The sequence below is a fragment of the Lemur catta genome, chromosome 4 (genome assembly GCF_020740605.2).
Source record: "Lemur catta isolate mLemCat1 chromosome 4, mLemCat1.pri, whole genome shotgun sequence".
Classification (NCBI taxonomy): domain Eukaryota; kingdom Metazoa; phylum Chordata; class Mammalia; order Primates; family Lemuridae; genus Lemur; species Lemur catta.
Genome location: NC_059131.1, coordinates 47,843,341 through 47,861,947, shown reverse-complemented (window position 1 = coordinate 47,861,947; position 18,607 = coordinate 47,843,341). Strand labels below are relative to the sequence as shown.

The 18,607-nt window shown below is 42.0% G+C and overlaps 1 pseudogene; it reads left to right on the top strand.

The window, feature by feature from the left end:
- The first annotated feature begins 3,329 nt into the window (after positions 1-3,329).
- Positions 3,330-12,943, top strand: LOC123637431 (annotated as a pseudogene).
- The last annotated feature ends 5,664 nt before the right edge of the window (positions 12,944-18,607 follow it).

The following is an 18,607-nucleotide window of genomic DNA, read 5'->3' as shown; positions in this document are numbered from 1 at the left end:
GCACCTCTGGGGCACAAGGTCCCTGTCCCCAGCCCCAGAGGCCTCACCCTGGCCGCCCAGGCCCAGGAACCCCTCCTAACACAGCCAGAGCTGTTAGGAGACTCCAGACTCCAGGGCTCCTTTTCCTCCTTCCCAAAGGCTCTTCTGTACGAGGAACCAACATTCCTGGGCAGGAGGCCCAAAGTCTCCTTTGTGTGTCAGGGACTGTCAGTGGCAAGAGGGGCCTCCCCACCACAGCCGGATTCCTGGAAGGTGAGAGCAGCAGCAGGGCCCGGCCAGCAGGGCGAGGGGAGCGAGGCGCCCAGGGTGCAAAATGTGACAAGGCACTCACTCTCAGCTGCCAGCCGTGAATTCGCAAGGCCCTGAGAGCCCGGGCTGTGCTTGTCTCCCTCCCCTCATCCTGGCCCTGGGCAGCACAGCCAAGCCACCAACCATTCAGTACACGATGCTGGGACAATTGGGGACCCGTGTGGAGAAGGGCAAAACTGGATCCTTACCTTATGCCATACAGAAAAATAAGTTCAATGTAGGTCAAAGGGTAAAAGAAAAACATTAAAACTTTTAGGAAATATAGAATAGCTTTATGATTTGAGTGTGGAGAAGGATATCCTAAAAAGATACCAAAGAACAAGCCATAAATTAAAATGTTGATAAATTAAAAGAACTAAAAATAGAAGTACTATTTGATCTAGCAATCCCACTACCAGATATCTGCAAAAAGGAAAAGAAATCATTGTATCAAAAGATACCTGTTAAAAAAAAATACCTGCACTCATATGTTTATTGCAACACAATTCTCAATAGCAAAAATATGGAGTCAACCTTTGTGTCCATCAACAGATGATTAGATAAAGAAAATGTGGTGTATATACACAATGGAATACTATTTAGCCATAAAAATGAATGAATTCGTGTCTTTTGCAGCACCATTGATGGAAATGGAGGCCATTATCTTAAGAGAAACAGAAACAGAAAGACAAAAACTGCATGTTCTCACTTATAAGTGGGAGCCAGATAATGTGTAGACTCTATGTGGATGTAGAGTCTAGAATGGTAGACAATGGAGATTCAGAAGGGTGGGGGGTTGGAGGGAGATGTATGATGAGAAATTACTTAATGGGTATAATGTACATTATTTGGGTGATAGATACACTTAAAGCCCTGACTTCACCACCATGCAATCTATTCATGTGACAAAATTACACTTGTACCCCTTGAATTTATACAAATAAAAAATTTTAAAATAACAATAAAATTTAAAAAATGAAAAAATGTTGATAACTTATGTTATAGTTACCTACGATTATGTTTCTAAAGTCACTATAATAACCCAAGTTAAAAGTGAAAGTAAAAACTAAGAAAATACATTTTCGTTGTCTATAACTGACACAAGGTGCATATCCAGAATCTGTGGGGAAAAAAAGATTTTTAAAACATAAAGAAAAATAGACGAGACTGAACAGGAAACTCACAGAAGAGTAAATGTAAATATCCAATAAACATACAAACAGATGTTCAGCTGCACTACTAACCCAGGAAAATGCAAGTTAAAATTGGTATAATGAAATGCCAATTCACACCCATCTGACTGACAAAAATGTAGAGGTCTGACAATCCCAAATGACAGTGAGATTATGAGAAAATAAGAATTCTCTTAGCTTGCTGGTGAATTAGGACAGCTCCTTAGGAACGGGGCCTGGTGCTGTCCAGTGAGGGCCAAGATCTGTGTGTTATGTGTGCATGTGTGCATATACATGTGTGTATATGCATTGTGTGGTACATGTGTGTGCATGTGTTGTGCATGTGTGTGGCCACTTAACTGGCTTCTTTTCTATCCTCAATTCTTCTGAAACATAGTTTCCCATTTCATCTTTGTAAAGCTCAGCTCTGAACGTATCTCTTTCCCTCTTTAGACACTTCCAGTGGTTCCCAGTTGCCTACCAAGAAGCAGTGATCTCTTTTACTGGACATTTTAATTTTCCATGAGATAACCTCAACCCACCTTTCAGTGTATATCCCCTCTGTCCTATTCTATTAAATTAACAGTATAGCCTGAAATATCTCTTTTAAATCCTTACTCACTTGAAATGTTAAATAAAAAAGAAGAGGGGCTGGGGGTAATCTAATCTAATACCTTACGTTACAGAAGAGCATTCTGAGGCCCAGGGAGGCTGAATGCTCTACCCAAGCAAGACAAAGAGCCAGAGACCTCAGCTTTCCTAATCACTGCACACTTCTTCCTGGGCTGAAGCATCACAGGCCGAGCTATGAGGGTACAGGTGGCCCAATCCACTTGGCAACCTTCGCATCACCCTAATTGACACACAGCCCAGGAGTAACGGCCACTGTTGGTCACGAAGCAAAAATATTCCAGGATGCTGGAGCAGGAAGGTACCTTCTGTGCCCACCTCCCGCTGGTCCTGAAGTGCCATATCCCCCGAATCCGGATGCCCTTGTGATCACCTTGTCAACAGGGAGCAGCCAGATCTCTCTTTCAGTGTAACTGGGTTAGTCTTGTGGATTTGCTCCCCTCCCAGTTGTCAAAAGAGATTACACAGAAATGAACTGCTGCATCGACCACAGTTCAGGTGCAGGCTGAGGCTGAAGGAGGAGGGAATTTTCAAATGCATTCAATCATCACCCTAAGTACCTGCTCGCTGCCAGCTGCCCGGCTTTCTTCCTGCTGCAATCACTTTTTCTCCAACCAGAGCCCGGAGGTCTCTAAGCTGCAGCGTACTCAGCAAAGCCTGGGTGAAAACACAGGGAAGATTCCAGAAGTCTGTGAGGCTCTGTGCTCACCTTGCCTGCATCCCCATGCCTGAAGGAGACATGACATTAAATAGCAAACTTAATAACACCATGATGGGTCAAGATGGAGACCACAGAAGAAAGGAAAAAGCTTTTCTCCTGCTTTTTGAATAAAGGGCCCTGCATTTTCATCTTGCACTGGGCTTCACAAGTGATAATGCTGGTCCTGACCCGAGCCCGGCAGTTGCTAAATGCTAATGGGTGAGAAGGGGATCGTTCGCTTCCTCAGAATCCCACGGGTGCCTATAAAAGTGGACTTGTACTGCCAGAGGCCAGCGTCTGGCCAGGGTGGGGCCCAGGAAGCCCAGACCATTAGGCTTCCTGCATCAGTGCCTGAGGGGGCTGTGGACACAGGGCTGTGAAGACCTCCGACAGCCCCCCCCCCCCCCGGGGTTCTCAAATTTAGCAAGCAAAAAAAAAACATCACTTAGAGAGCATGTTGGAAATGCAAATTCTCAGATCCCTGTTGCAGAGATTCTGACTCAGCTCTGTGGGGATGCCTGAGAATTAGCACTTCTAAGATGCTTCAGGTGGTGCGGAGGCTGGGGTCTGTGGTGCACACTGTGAGGGACGCTGATGAGCCCTTCATTTCGCAGGTGAGGCCATGCAGACAGAGGACTGAGGCGCCTTGCCCAGTGGCACTCCGTGCTCCCAGAGAGCCCCATCTGCACACTCCAGCCGCACCTCCCACTGTGCCAGCCCACCTCTCAGGGAGCTGCAGGAAGGATGGCGTGAGTTAGGATCACGCTCTGAAAGTTTCCATAAATGCTTGCTGGGAAAATGAGTCTCCTAGCAACTGAATAAGCTCCTTCTCCCTTCTCCCTCTGACTCATGAGGTAAGGCAAGTAGAACTGGGAAACAGAAAGATCACCCTTCACCTGCCTTGAGCCTCAGTTTCCTTAATAATAGCCAATATTCATTAAGCACTTAGGCATTTTACACGCACTAATTCCCTCCACAAACCTATGGGATAAGTACTACTATTATCCTCATTTTATAGATGAGGAAATTGAGATTCAGGTAATTTGACCAAAGTCACACCCCAGTCTGCAGAGGCAGGATTTGCACGGTGCACCCTGACTCCACAGCCTAGCTCCTCAGCACTCTAAATAAACTGCAAGGTTGGAAGCCAGTGAGGAGGCTCCAGCTGCCTTGCTAGGCGCCTTCCCATTCTGTGCCCTGAGACCTCCCACTGTTATGGTCCCGCTCCACCCCCAGCTCCCTGCACAGATCCCTCTCAGGTGAGCTGCAGCTCTGCTCCTGGCCCTGCCCGCTGGATCTGATCTAATTGCCCGGCCCTCAGCCAGTGCTCCTCAAGGGCAGTGCCGGCCTCAGTGGGCGAGAAGGGCTCCTGGCCTTGGCTCTGCTCGAGGGCCTTGCTCACCCCTTCTCTGGCCACACCCTTGCCAGTCAGGTAGAGAATCTCCAGGGGTCACAGAGCTGAAGCCCCTCTTCTAAAATGCTCTGGAAACCTGAGACCCGGGAATCCCCTGCACAGATGGCCCTGACCTATTCCCAGGGCTTGCGTGGGATTGTCCCTGGCACATCCTACCAAGGGCAGCACAGCTGTCACAGGTAGCACTAACCAACTGTGTCCACCCTCTAGACCTGTGTCCAGGAGTGTGGAGTAAGGGGGGCAGAACGGCCTTGAGAGCTGGGGTGTCCACAGAGATGGACATCAGGCCCCTCCAGGTTCAGGATGAAGAGCGGGTACAAACAGAAGATGAGTAGGCCAATAACTGGGGCCACTTTTCCAGCAGTGCCATTATATTAGTTATCTATTTTTGTGTAACAATTACCGCAAACTATGGCTTAAAATGGCACGTAATTATCTCACAGTTTCTGTGGGTTGGGAATCTGGGCAGGCTTAGCCAGCTTCTTTGTTTCAGAGTCTCTCACAAGGTGTTGTCCAGGGCTGCAGTCTCATCTGAAGGCTAAACTGGGGAAGGACCTGCTTCCAGGCACACATGGCTGTTAGTAAAATTGCAGTTCTTTGAGGGTTTTTCATCTGAGGGCCTCACTTCCTTGCTGGCTGTTGGCTGGAGGACACCACATTTACTTGTCAACAACCTCTGCAACATGGCGACTTGCTTCATCAAAGCCAGGAAGGGAGGGAGTCAGCTAGCAAGAGAGAAGTCACTATCTTGTATAACCTAATCGTGGAAGTGACATCCATTACCTTTTGACATATTCTACTGGTTAGAAACAACTCAAGAAGAAGGGATTACACAAGGATGTAAATGTCAGAGGTGGGGACCAGTGGAGGCCATCGCAGAGGCTGCCTGCCACAGCCATATCTAAGCACAGAACTCCAAGGAACCAGAGAGAGTTCTATATTCAAACTTGGCTTCCCCAAGTCACTATGAAGTTATATTTATTAAGGGAAGGGAATAGATAATATTTCAGTCAACAGTTTGCAGCTTGAGTTACAGTTTTTAAATATTTAAACATGTGATATGTGAACCTCCACTGATACTCTCATGAATGTTAGGTTAAGGACAGGCCTGCTTCTGTGTCCTGGCCCCACCTCAGACGGGAGGACCCTGTGGGCAGAGACCTGTCTGCTGATCTTCTGTACACCCCCCCCCACAGCCTAACATAGAGTTGTCAGAGCTCAGAAAACAATCCCCCAAAGTATGGCACTTTGGCATGCTGAGTGCATTGAACTAAAGGAGAACCAGCGTCTCTCTGACCTTCTCCTGCCCTCTGCCTCTTGCCCCACTTTCTTCCCCAAAGTGCAGAGAGCGGGGCAAGGGGCAGTTCCCTTATCTGTCTAAAGGAACTCAATTGTCACAGTCTCCTCCCTGGGAATCTCATCAACTGGGAAAGATGAACCACATCACAGAACAGACTGAAGGCCAACCCCATACCCAGGCAGACTCTGGGTAATTTTTTTCTCCCCTACAGTATCCATCATATGGGAGACAACTAGTAGAGTTTGCCTGGGTATCCACTGGCAGTTGCCAGTGGTAGCAGCCACCCCCCCCACCACCCTCTGTCACGAGGCAGCTGGGCTGATTTTGAAGCCTTGGTGGTTGGGCTTCCTCTTGAACAAGAAGAGAAGATTCCACGTGGCACAGGAAGGAAGCAAGAAACACAAAAGCCACCACACCAGCAAGACAAAGGTGACTCCTTCCAATGGAGCAAAAGTTCTGCCTCTAGATAAGACCAGGATTATTTTCTGTTTCCAATTTTATTTTAAGAATAATGAATATCGTTATATTTTTTTAAAAGGAAATAAGAAATAAAAGAGCCATAGTTCTACCACTGAAAGTTCCTTTTGTGTGTGTGTGTGTGTGTGTGTGTGTGTGTGTGTGTGTGTGTGTGTTTTAATTTCCTTCCTTACAAATGTTTTCTATGCATAGCTTTTTTTTTCTTCTTTTAATTTGTGTGGTTTGGGGGCTTTTTAAAAAAGTAGAAGAGATCATATTGTTTATTCACTTTTGTACTTCCTTTTTCAGGACACTAAACATTTTTTCTAGAATAAAGAGGTAGAATTTTTAAATAACTTTAAAAAAGTGATAATAGATTCACAAGGTCGAAAGAATACACAGTGAAAATTCTCTTCCTACCCTCTAGTTCACATCCCTGGCAGCAACCAATGTTAACAGTTCCTTCTTTGTCTTCTCAGAGATCATTTATGTATATACAAGCAAATATGTAAATATTTTCTTTTTCTTTTCCATTTTCTACATAGTGGTTGTGATATTGTAAAATATATATTTGGTCTGGTTCCCTGTTTCCTGGTGTACAACTCCTAAAATCCTTGGAATCTATAAAGTGCTACTTTTTAGTATGCTGATGTTGACTGATAGCTTTAGGACAGAGCTGGTCACCAAAAAGACAAAGCCATGATTAGAAGGGTGGGTTCCATGGAAGAGCTGGGAAGAAAAAAAAAAAAAAGGGTGGGAATTTCAGCTCCATCTTGCAACCTCCAGGGAGGGGAGAAGGGCTAAAGTCAATTACCAATGACCAATGATTTAACTAATCATGCCTAGTATTGAACCCTCCATAAAAACCCAAAACAACTAGGTTCAGAGGGCTTCCAGATAGCTGAACACCAGGAGGTTCTGTAACAGAAGTAAGGGCCTAAAAAAAGGTAAAATGTTTAACAAGCTGTCTCTTTAAAACCCCCTTACCCTTTTTGGGAATTAAAACCTGCATTCCTGCCTGAGGCAAGTAATCAGAGAGGCAGAGTGCTCTTTGTGTTTTTGTACCACTGGAGATGGCTCAAGGAAATTGTCGGGGCAGAGGTCACTAGATGGTCTTCACCGGAGATGGAGATGCTATGGTTAAACAGCAATAGCCCAAAGCTGAAAACTCCCTTTAAAAGCTCTGTATTTCTGCTGATAGATAGGGTGATGATACTTTAAGAGGAGAGCCTGCCAACCTCCTCATTTGCCCCAAACTATTGTCCTCATTCTTCTGATGTGGCCTCAGGGACAAGTGCCGAACTCTCAGTAAGAGTTCCTGGAAGGTTCCTGGAAGGTGGTGTGCCCAGGGAGGGCATGGAAGCTCCTCGCCCCTTCCCCACGCCTCGCCCTCTGTAACTCTTGGTCTGTATCCTTTCTAACATCCTTTATAATAAACCAGTAAATGTGTTTCCCTGAGTTCTGAGAGCTGCTCCAGCAAATAAATTAAACCCAAAAAGGAGGTCTTGGGAACCCCAACTTGAAGCTGGTCACTCAGAAGTTCTGGAAGCCCAGACTTGGGACTGGTGTCTGAAGGGAGGGAGCAGTTGTGGGGACAGAGCCCCCAACCTGTGGGATCTGACACTATCTCCAGGTAGATAGTGCTGGAATTGAATCAGAGGACACCTAGTTGGTGTCCGCTGCAGAAATGGTTGCTCACTTGGTGGTGGGGAGAAATCCTCCTGTATTTGGGGGTCACAGAAGTCTTCTGTGATGACTGTTGTGGTGTGAGAGGAGGGGAAAAACAGGGCTTCTGTTTTTTCCAAAAACAGCAATAACATATTATAGAGATACTCTTCAACTCACGATAGAGTTATGTCCCGATAAACCCATCATAAGTAGATGTCCTAAGTCAAAAAGTGTGAACATCATAGCTTAGCCTACCCTACCTCAAACATGCTCAGAACACTTACTGTAGCCTACAGTTGGGCAAAATCATCTGACACAAAGCCTATTTTATAATAAATTGTTGAATATCTCATGTACTTTACTGAATACTGTACACAAAGTGAAAAAAAAATCAGTTGTGCAGGTGCCATTGTCATGTAAAAAAAATCAGAAGTCAAACCATTGTAAGTCAGGGGCTGCCTGTATGCACTGTTCTGCATTTTCAATATATCTTGGAGATGGCTCCATATCTTTATATACTGGTGGTTCTCAACTTCGGCTGAATATTAGAATTACCTGAGTAAATTTTTAAAACTCTGGTTGGGCCTGGGGGTGGGGGGCAGTGGCTCATGCCTATAATCCTAGCATTTTGGGAGGCTGAGGCAGGAGGATCACTTGAGATTAGGAGTTCCAGACCAGCCTGAGCAGCATAGCAAGACCCCTGTCTCTACAAAAAATAGAAAAATTAGCCAGGCGTGGTGGCACCTGCCTGTAGTCCCAGCTACTCAGGAGGTTGAAGCAGGAGGATCACTTGAGCCCAGGAGTTTGAAGTTGCAGTGAGCTATGATGGTTGGCACTGCACTCCAGTCTGAGCAGCAGAGCAAGACCATGTCTCAAATTTTTAAATCCTGATTGTCCAAGCCATACCCCAGACTAACTAAATTAGAATCTCTGGGGCTATGCCCCAGGCATCATTTTTTTTTTTAAGTTTCTTCAGGTGCAGCCAAGGTTTTGTACCACTGTTATGAAGAAAAAAAAGCTTTCTCAGAAAAAAGGCAGAAGAAAGAGGAACTATAATAATTCCATCTTTGCTTATAGAAGAAAAAATTAGGTCCTGGTTTTCCATGGACTGAGGGGTTTCCCAGGATGAGAGACTTTCAGTGCTGAAGCTAGGAAAGTCCCAGGAAAATTGGAATGAGCTGAAAGCTTGAGGGTATTACCATGAATTAATTATTATTTAATTAATATTAAAACTATAGAAAGCAATTTTGTACTTCAATGAAAGACTACACATCATTCTGTCTTTGAGCTATTTTGCATCTCTTTGTAAATTGTAGGTAACTGAAAGATATGCATACTCTGTATTATCTGGTAGAGTTTACATCAACTTCTTTCCTTTGTGGAAAAACCAGTTTGCCTCCCTGTAATTCAATCCCTTTATTCCATTTAAATTTGTGTTCCTTTGACTTTTTCCTTTGAACCAGTTATAACACCTGTCTGGTTCCCTTGCTAATTGGAGAGTAAAATAAAATCTTCAACACGTGTTCATTCTTGTATCTTGTATGTCAGTTATGCCTTTACCATTTTCTAAAAATTATTTTTTAACAAGGCTATAAATGTGACTACTAGAATAAAAATATAAACCTTCCAAATTATCATTAAAAACACAAACACAATAATAAAGCAGAGACAATAGACCAAAGCATAATTGTCATATCAACAAGTAGGTCAAAGTCATCTGTTAAAAGATCTCAGATCACAAAGTAAAACCTAATGATAAAATGATTAAGAAAGGTTGAAAACAAAGGATAAGAAAATGTGTTTTTACCAGGCAACTGTAAAAGTTTAGCAGACATTATCATCTTAATACTAGACTTGGGTGAATTTTGGTCAAAAATCATTAAATTGAGATGAGGGTTTTTTAATAATAAGGTTGTACAATTCACAAAAATGATATTTTTATTAATTCTTATTAATATATATATAACAAATGACATACATTAATAAACAACAACTGAGGAAACACAAGGAGAAAGAGAAACACATCAGTAAGGGAGATAAATTTACCTCTGTTTTAGGCCATGGTCATAAGGTAGACCTAAATAACATCATATTTAAAGTAGAGCTGTTTTATGTATATATCAAATTTATAATGTGAAATTAAAAATTTATTTTATTTTTGTGTATCTATGGAACATATTCAAAATTAATTGACCCTACAGTAATGTCACAAAAAACTTCAATAATTTCTAAAAGTAATGTAATTCTTCAATAAGAATTTATTTAAAATTTCAATAAATTGCAAAAGGAATAGAGCTTCTATTCTCTAATCATAATGTAATGAAGGAGCTCATGAAATTTCCCCCCAAAATATGACTCCTTAGTATAAAGAATATTTGGAATTAAAGACCCTTAGAGACAGGCCCTTGGAAGGGGCTCTCCCTCTATCTGCACAACCAGATGGACACATGAAAAGAACAATCGACTTCCCTTCCCCTCCTGTTATTTCATTATGTTTCAGGAAAGAAAATCAAGAATGCAACCAGACCTGGCCCAAATCATTTTAAATATAATACCTGTCTCTCAAGGCTAATTTAATTTGCAAAGAGAATCATTTACAAGTCAATCTGTTTCCCCCATCCATTCATCTTCCCTAGCAACCATTTATTGCCCCTAAACAGAATTACCCAATCTTTTTGGCACCAGCAGTCAGTTTCATGGAAGACAATTTTTCCACAGACCAGGGTTGTTGGGGCAGGTGGGTGGTGGATGGTTTCAAGATGATTCAAACACATTGCATTTATTGTGCAGTCAAACCTCTCTGCTAAGCTCCACCTCAGATCATCAGGCATTAGATTCTCATAAGGAGAGTGCCACCCAGATCCCACCCTTGAGCAGTTTACAGTAAGGTTTGTGCTCCTGTGAGAATCTAATGAAGGCACTGATCTAATAGGAAGCAGAGCTCAGGTGGTGATGCGAGTGATGGGGAGCGGCTATAAATACAGAGGAAGCTTTGCTGGCTCACCTGCCACTCACCCCCTGCTGTGTGGCTTGGTTCCTAATAGGCCATGGACAGATACCAGTGCTTGGCCTGGGGGTTGGGGACCTCAGACCTATATTTCTCATCTCCCCCTCCCCTCTAAAAGGAGGGTATAAGAATTTCTGGACTTCATTGGGATATTGTGTAATCACTCCATGATTCTCCCCATGCACACGGTAAATAAACCTTTCTCTTATTAAACTGCCTTAATCATGAGTTGATCTTTCAGTGAATCTTTGGGGAAATGGGAAGTTTCCCCTCACCGCCACTGTAATAAGACCAAAAGTTAATTATACAACCAGAAAATATAAAGACTTCACCATTTGGGCTTTTATAACTCTGCCTTATTTAACACTTGGTTTAAAAAGGAAAAAGAAGGAGGAAGAGAAAAAGAAGGGAACGTAAAACATCTAAATAAAGAGGATCAGAATATGTCACACCAAAATATGCCACTTTGGTATAAGGATTATTTTGAGCTGAAGGCAATTAAGAAACAGCAGACACAGGAGGAGCTCTCTGTCCTCCTGCTATCCAACTAAAAGCAGGACATACCTTTCCCTTTTGCAAAGAAAATTTCCATTTATATTATGCACCCCCCCATACCAAGAAGAGGAGAACAGAAAAGGAATGCTATCAACAGAGACAGCACTAAATGGGTCTGCATAAACAACCCTTCCCTACCATTAGTTTCCCCCACACATTTTCTAGTTACCTTCCCACAATTTAACCCCTTAGAAGCCCAACCCCCTTTTTCCTTTGTCTAGCTACTTCTCCACAATTTACTACCTTGTGTTAAAATGGTATAAAAGCCCCTAATCATCTCTTTGGATTTTGCATTTCTTTTCTGTGAAACCTCCATGCATGTAAAAATTTTATAATAACATCAATAAAGTTTGTGACTTTTCTCTTTCTTGTTAATTTGTCTTTAGTCAGTTTAATTCACAGGTCCCGATACACTGAACCTGAGAGGGTAGAGGAAAAGCTTTTTCCTCCCCTATATAGATAATAATATTAGTGAAAACTGTATATATCAGAACCCATAGAATATAGATAAAATAGTTACTAAAAAAATTAATATTAAAATGCTTCTTAACAAAAATAATCAAATAATTAAACATAAAAACTCAAGAAAGTTAGGGGGGAAAGGGAAGAAAATTATTCCTAAGGAAAGCAAGAAGAAGAAATTAATAAGGAAGAAATGAATGAATTAGAAAACATAAAAATTAGCACTAATAAATAAATCCATGAGCTGGTTCTTTGAAAAAGCCAAGGAAGAAAGAGAGAAAACAAGAAAAAGAAAAACAACATCCCAAAAGAAAACCAAACAAAGGACACAAATAGTTCCTAGAAAGGAACAAAGTATTCTTAAACATATACAAGGATGCCTACTCTTACTCATAAGAAGAGATATGCAATTTAAAACTATAATAAACAAGCATCTGAAAAGATGCTCAACATCCTTAGCCATCAGGGAAATGCCAATCCAAACCACAAGGCCCCCTGCCAGCAAACCAGAGCAAATCCAGTGACTCACCTCTGCCGTGCTAACTCTCCCCCTTATGCATGCTCACAGGAGACTTGGATTCCTGGGATGAGGACACATTCTCTGTGGAATGGTGTGAGGGTGCACCACTGACACCCCCAGGGGGACCACTAGGAAGGCAAGGACAAGCACATCAATGATAACTGGGATGACTATGATGTTGAGCAACAACAAAAAAGTGGAAGCAGAAGCAAAACCAGAAATAAAAATTTCAGAAAACAAAAAAAGAGAAGAGAACAGAAAAGAGAAAGAAGGACCACAGAAGAAAAGGCAATATGAAATCAAGAAGAGGTTAGAAGAACCTGAAGTGCTAACACCCAACAATTAGCAGATAAACTTCGGCAAAAGAAATTACAAGAAGAATCAATTCTCGAACTAGCAAAAGAAACCTTTGGTGTTAATAATAAAGTTTATGGAATAGATGCTATGAACCCATCCATCTTCAACAGATAACTTCAGAGTTTGGAAAGTTACTAAAGATAAAATTATACGATAGGAAAAGTCACTGTATTATACCAGTTTTTTGGAAGGCATAGTTCAAGATGAGTGTATGTCATTGGAAGCTGATGACTTGAAAATGATTTACCAATTTATTGACTGTATTTTGCAGTGAAAAACAAAGCAAAACCAAAAATCAAAAAGGTGTGCTTCCCGGAGGGGATTAAAGGCCACTGCGAGAGATGATCTGGCAGATTACGGTGGTTATGATGGAGGATAGATAGTCTTGTACAGGACTATGAAAACTTTGTGTGACATTTTATCTTAAGAAAAAAACAACACAATGAGATCCCACTTCATGCCCACTAGGGTAGCTATTGCTGGGGCCCAGAACATGCTACTGCTTTGCCATGCTGAGTACTTTGAACTAAAGGAGATTGAAAGGACCTCAGAAGGAAGATCTCTCTGACCACCTGTCCTTCTGTCAGTCACCTCTCTTTCTCCTCCCAAAGTGAGTCATAAAAACTGGAATTCCTCTTCCTCAAGGTAGTTCATAGAAATTAGAATCCTTCTCTCTGAAAGCAAATCATACAACCTAGAAAGGTCACTCTCTCCCTTGAACACCCTCTACGCAGAGGGGTCCTGCCCCCGTACCCAGTGAGGGTAGGGAGATGCTCCACGGAGAGGCCAAGAAGAATCTGGACAGACAGGCCTTGTTGGGTCTCCCCCCTCAGTCTGCTACCATTAGCTCATACCTCTTTGCCCAATCACATTTCTACCCGGCTGTCCATTCTTCATCAAACCCAAGCATAAAAATAGACAATTTTCACTAGGTCTTTGGGTCTTCGTCTCTGAAGGCTCCTATGTCACATAAAACTTTGATTAAATAGATTTGTTAGAGCTTTCTCTTGTTAACCTGACTTTTGTTATAAGAGTATCAGCCATGACCCTTATGTTGGGCAAGGAAAAGTATCATGCCTTTCTGTCCCTACTCTATAATTAAAAAGCAAGTGTTGACAAGGACATGGAGAAATTGCAACCCTCATATATTGCTGGTGGGAATGTAAAATGGTGCAGCTGCTTTGGAAAACAGTTTGGCAATCTTTCAAAAAGTGAAACATAGAGTTACTATTGGCCTCAGCAATCCCACTCCTAGGTATATAGCCAAAAAATAATGGAAAACATATGTTCACACAAAAACTTGTACCTGACTGTTCATAGTAGTATTATTCATTATAGTGAAAAAGTAGAAACAACCCAAATGTCTACCAGTTGCTGAATGGGTAAACAAAATGTAGTATATAATTTGGCAATAAAAAGGAATGAAGTACTTATGCATGCTACAACATGGATACACCTTGTAGACATTATGCTAAGCGAGAGAAGTCAGTCACAAAAGGCCACAAAATGGATGGTTCCATTTACAGGAAATGTCCAGAATAGACAAATCTGTACAGGCAGAAAGTAGATTAATGGTTGCCTAGGGCTGGGGCGTGGTTGGGGGGTTGGTGGCCTAAAGAACACAGTGTTGATGGAGTGATAAAAATGTTCTAAAATTGTGAAGATGACTGCATAATTTGCATGTGTGCAGGCCTGTCGCGGTGGCTCACGCCTATAATCCTAACACTCTGGGAGGCCAAGGTGGGAGGTTCACTTCAGGCCAGGAGTTCAAGACCAGCCTGAGCAAGAGTGAGACCCTGTCTCTACTAAAAATATAAAAAATTAGCCAGGCATGGTGGCACACGCCTGTAGTCCCAGCTACTCGGGAGGCTGAGGCAGGAGGATCTCTTGAGCCCCTGAGTTTGAGGTTGCTGTGAACTAGGCTGACGCCACGGCACTCTGGCCCAGGCAACAGAGCGAGACTCTGTCTCAGAACAAAACGACAAACAAACAAAAAATTTGCATATGTGCAAAGAGCCACCTGATAAGGTTATTCTTTGCAAAATTGTTTGCAATCACAAGAAACCAGAAGTCTCCTAAATCTCCAACAGTAGGAGACTGTTTAATTCAACTATGATAAATACATACATACAATGGAATGAGATGCAGATGTAAAAGAGAATGAGAAAGTTCTCATGATACAGAACATCTCCAAGACATATTCACTTAGTTTCAACCATAACTGCTTTGTCCCTCATGTCAGGTACTGTCCTGCTTCTCCTGGGGTGTTCCCTCTGCTTTGAATATTCAACCCCAGTTATATGCATGGCTCCCTCCCTCCCTTTCTCCAGGCCTTGGCAAGTCTTTTGCTGACCATGTAGGGGAAGAAAAATAATTTTTTCTTCAACCCTCATAGGCTCTTAGTTGGAACAGACCTCTGTAACAAAAAAACAGATTTATAAAAAAGAAAAACAAATTTATTTACATGTATATTTCATTTATACATGGGAAATACCCAGAGAATGAATAGTTCTCAGAGAGGTGGCTTTGAAGTCAAGCTTATGTAGCATCTTCAACGAAGAACAGTAAATATTTAGAGAAGTAACAAGACAAAAGAAAAAGATTGAGTCTCTAGGGGTGGCAACTAGTGGGAAGCAAATAAACAGCAGATACAGGCTGGTTAGTAAAGCTTGGGGTTTTTTATTTGTTTGTTTGTTTTTGTTTGTAGAGATGAGGTCTTGCTATATTGCCCAGACTGACCTCAAACTCCCTGAACTCAAGTGATCCTCCCACCTCAGCCTACCAAGTAGCTAAGACTACAGGTACAAGGCACCATGCCCAACAAGTAAAGTTTGTTAACGTAGATTCCTCTGGGACCCTCTCCAGACCATAGGGGTCCAAAGGCGTCTTCATTGATTAGCCTTTGTTCTCCCTGGAAGAAGGGGAGAGGGGCAGGATACTTTTTGTCTTTGTAGATGTATGTCCTGCTTGCAGGCAAGTAGAGGGAGGGCAGAGAGCTTTCTTGTACCTGCTTCTTCTTAATTGCCTTCAGCACAATAATCCTTCATGTTTTGGGGTGGTATATTCTGGTCTCCCACACCACCCTATCTAAAATAACAACAACCCACCACCCACACTCTCTATCTCCTTACCCTGCTTTTCTCCATAGCACTTACCACTTATCACTATAGATTTATTTATTTATTTCCCACAAAAATGTAAGCCCCAGTAGGGCAAGGAATGTATTTGTTTTGTTCACTTCCTAATTCCTAAAAGAGTGCTTGGCACATAGTAGGTGCTTAGTAAATATTTATTGAATAAATGGAAATATTAAGTGAAAAGAGCAAGATGCTGGGCAGTGGTTTTCAATATGCTTCTATTTGTGCATTTTTTTAAAAGAAAGGATTGACTAGTCATATAAATGCTCCTATGTGCATGAAAGATCTTTAAAAGGTTACAGAAGAACTAGGTCATGCTGGTTGTCTGTAGGAAGGAGAGCTTGGTGGCTGAGACACAGAATAGAAGGGAGGCTTTTCACTACACGGTATTCTATTTGTAGATCATTAACTATCCAAAACATTTTAATTTATAAGTAAAAAGGAAAGTTCTGACAACATTTCTTTTTTTACAGCTCCATAATATGTTGTTGTGTGGATGTACTAGAAGTCATTTCATCAGTCCTCTTTTAATGGACAATAAAGTTATTTCCCAACTTTTGCTATATCCTTCCCAAACACTTCGTTGATATTTCAAGCTGTCTGCACTGCACTGGTTCCACAACAGTACTCATATTTGAAAATATCATGAATTTTTGACTTATCCAAGGTTTCACAAAAATTGTTCTAAAAAAATTTGAAAGATAATCACAAGCCAAAACGTGCTTTTGAAAGACTGAGGATGTACCTTCACAATAAAAATAAAACAAGAAATGTCAAAGTAAAATGTCAGAGATATCAACTGTAAAACATAGTACTTAAGGAAATCAGACAATTCAGGCTTAATAACCTAATACAAATAATCTGAATATTTACTTTTCACATGTCACAATAAATACAATGCTGAGGTCTTTTTATGACCACTTACCTTTGGTTCTAAATCTTTTCAGTTGAAAATAACCCACACTCCAAACTAAACAAAAATTTCCTACAGTTAAGTTGTATTTGATGGCCAGGAGTGGGGCAGCCTCAGGAAGCAGAGGGAACGGGAGAATTTAATTACCTTCATTTAACATTTTTATATTCTCATTGGTAAACTCACCCAGTCTCTGAGCCTGTGGACATTCGCTAATTTCCCAGGATAGGGCTGTCTTACAAAGGAAGACAAGAAACCAAAACGACAAGCTTCCACCATGTTGTGAGGACCATTCGGTATTCCTCATTCAACACAACAGAAACAGCTCAGAACTGGAAATTGGAGAATCCTGGTTCTGCTGCTGAGGACCTGTGTGACCTTGAAGAAATCACTTCCCCTCCTCGGGACCTCCATGGACTTCATGAGGGAATGCTGCCTTTTCTCCCTCCCTCCCATGGCAATGATTCTCAGACACTGCATTGGGTGACTTGGGGCAGCTGCTAGATGGAAGCGGATCTGACAGGGCTGTCACTTTGTGGTGGCTTCTGGTAGGTAAACTGGGCACTGTGCTGGGAGGGGAAAGCAAACAGAGAAACAGCTGCCTTCGTTTCCAGAAGCGAAGCCAGTAGCCTGCACCTGCTCAGGCTGATGGGCGCACAGAGGCCTGGTTGACTCTGGGGGGTGGGCGCATCTGACACAGGGGCTTCAGGACCCGGTGTCTGCTCTGGCGTGACTCAGGGAGGCTATCAGGACTGGGCTCTGTCCCCAGCCCGCCAGGGGCCCAGAGTGTCCCAGGAGACTGGTCTCTTCTGAAGAATCTGACAAGGCCCAGGCTTCCCAGAAGGACTCCGCCCTGTTCTCCTGCCTAATCTGGAAACAGCCTCTGGGGAGAAGGAGGCTGATTGACACATTTCCCCGCCCCCACACTCGCAAGTGCAAACGGGGGCCACACACATTCTTATTCAGTAGATCTGTAATTAGACTCTAATTTAATAAAAAATATAAAGTGGCAGGGATGGCATTTAACCTACTCAAGTTATGATTTGATGAGAATAATTTTCACAGTTTCATCAGTTATTAAAACTTCATTAAAAAAGAATTTATGAAGTTTCTGCTCACAAATTTTATGAGAGACCAGCTCAACAGAAGATGGTTCATTTTCAGTGTTTCCAGTTTTTAAAAATTTAAGCAGACTGCCCTTTTGGAATACTTTTCCTTTATTGTTTTTTTTTTTCCCCTGAGCTACGTTGTCATATTTTCTAAATTGATCCCAACTCGACTTACACTCATTCCCAATGATCTAAGAGTTCACAAAATAAAGTTGTTTTTCTTCTAAGACATTCAAACTTATTTATATTATAAAGCAAAATATAAAAATTTAATTAATAAATATAAAATTTAAAAACTAAATTATTTAAATAAAGCTAGTTTTTAGTTTACTTTTTACTTTTTCATTAAATCTTATTCAATATTATTATAAAAATAAAACATCACAATTCTGGGTTTTAATGTCCACTCCTTAAGCAAGGCAAAGAATCACACTTCAAATATCTTACAACTACATGTACACGAATGTAAGAAAAAGATGAATTCTTTAGCCTCGCAAAATGTTCCTCAGACACCATAGTATATTGTTAGCTAATGGTCTCCAACACATCACACCAACCTGCATCCAGCCCCTTTGCAATACGATTTTTTGGTTTTTTGTGGTTTTTTTGAGACAGAGTCTCGCTCTGTTGCCCGGGCTAGAGTGAGTGCCGTGGCATCAGCCTAGCTTCAGCAACCTCAAACTCCTGGGCTCAAGCAATCCTACTGCTTCAGCCTCCCCAGTAGCTGAGACTACAGGCATGTGCCACCATGCCCGGCTAATTTTTTTTTTCTATATATGTTTTTAGCTGTCCAGATCATTTCTTTCTATTTTTAGTAGAGATGGGGTCTCGCTCTTGCTCAGGCTGGTCTCGAACTCCTGACCTTGAGTGATCCTCCCATTTCGGCCTTCCAGAGTGCTAGGATTACAGGTGTGAGCCA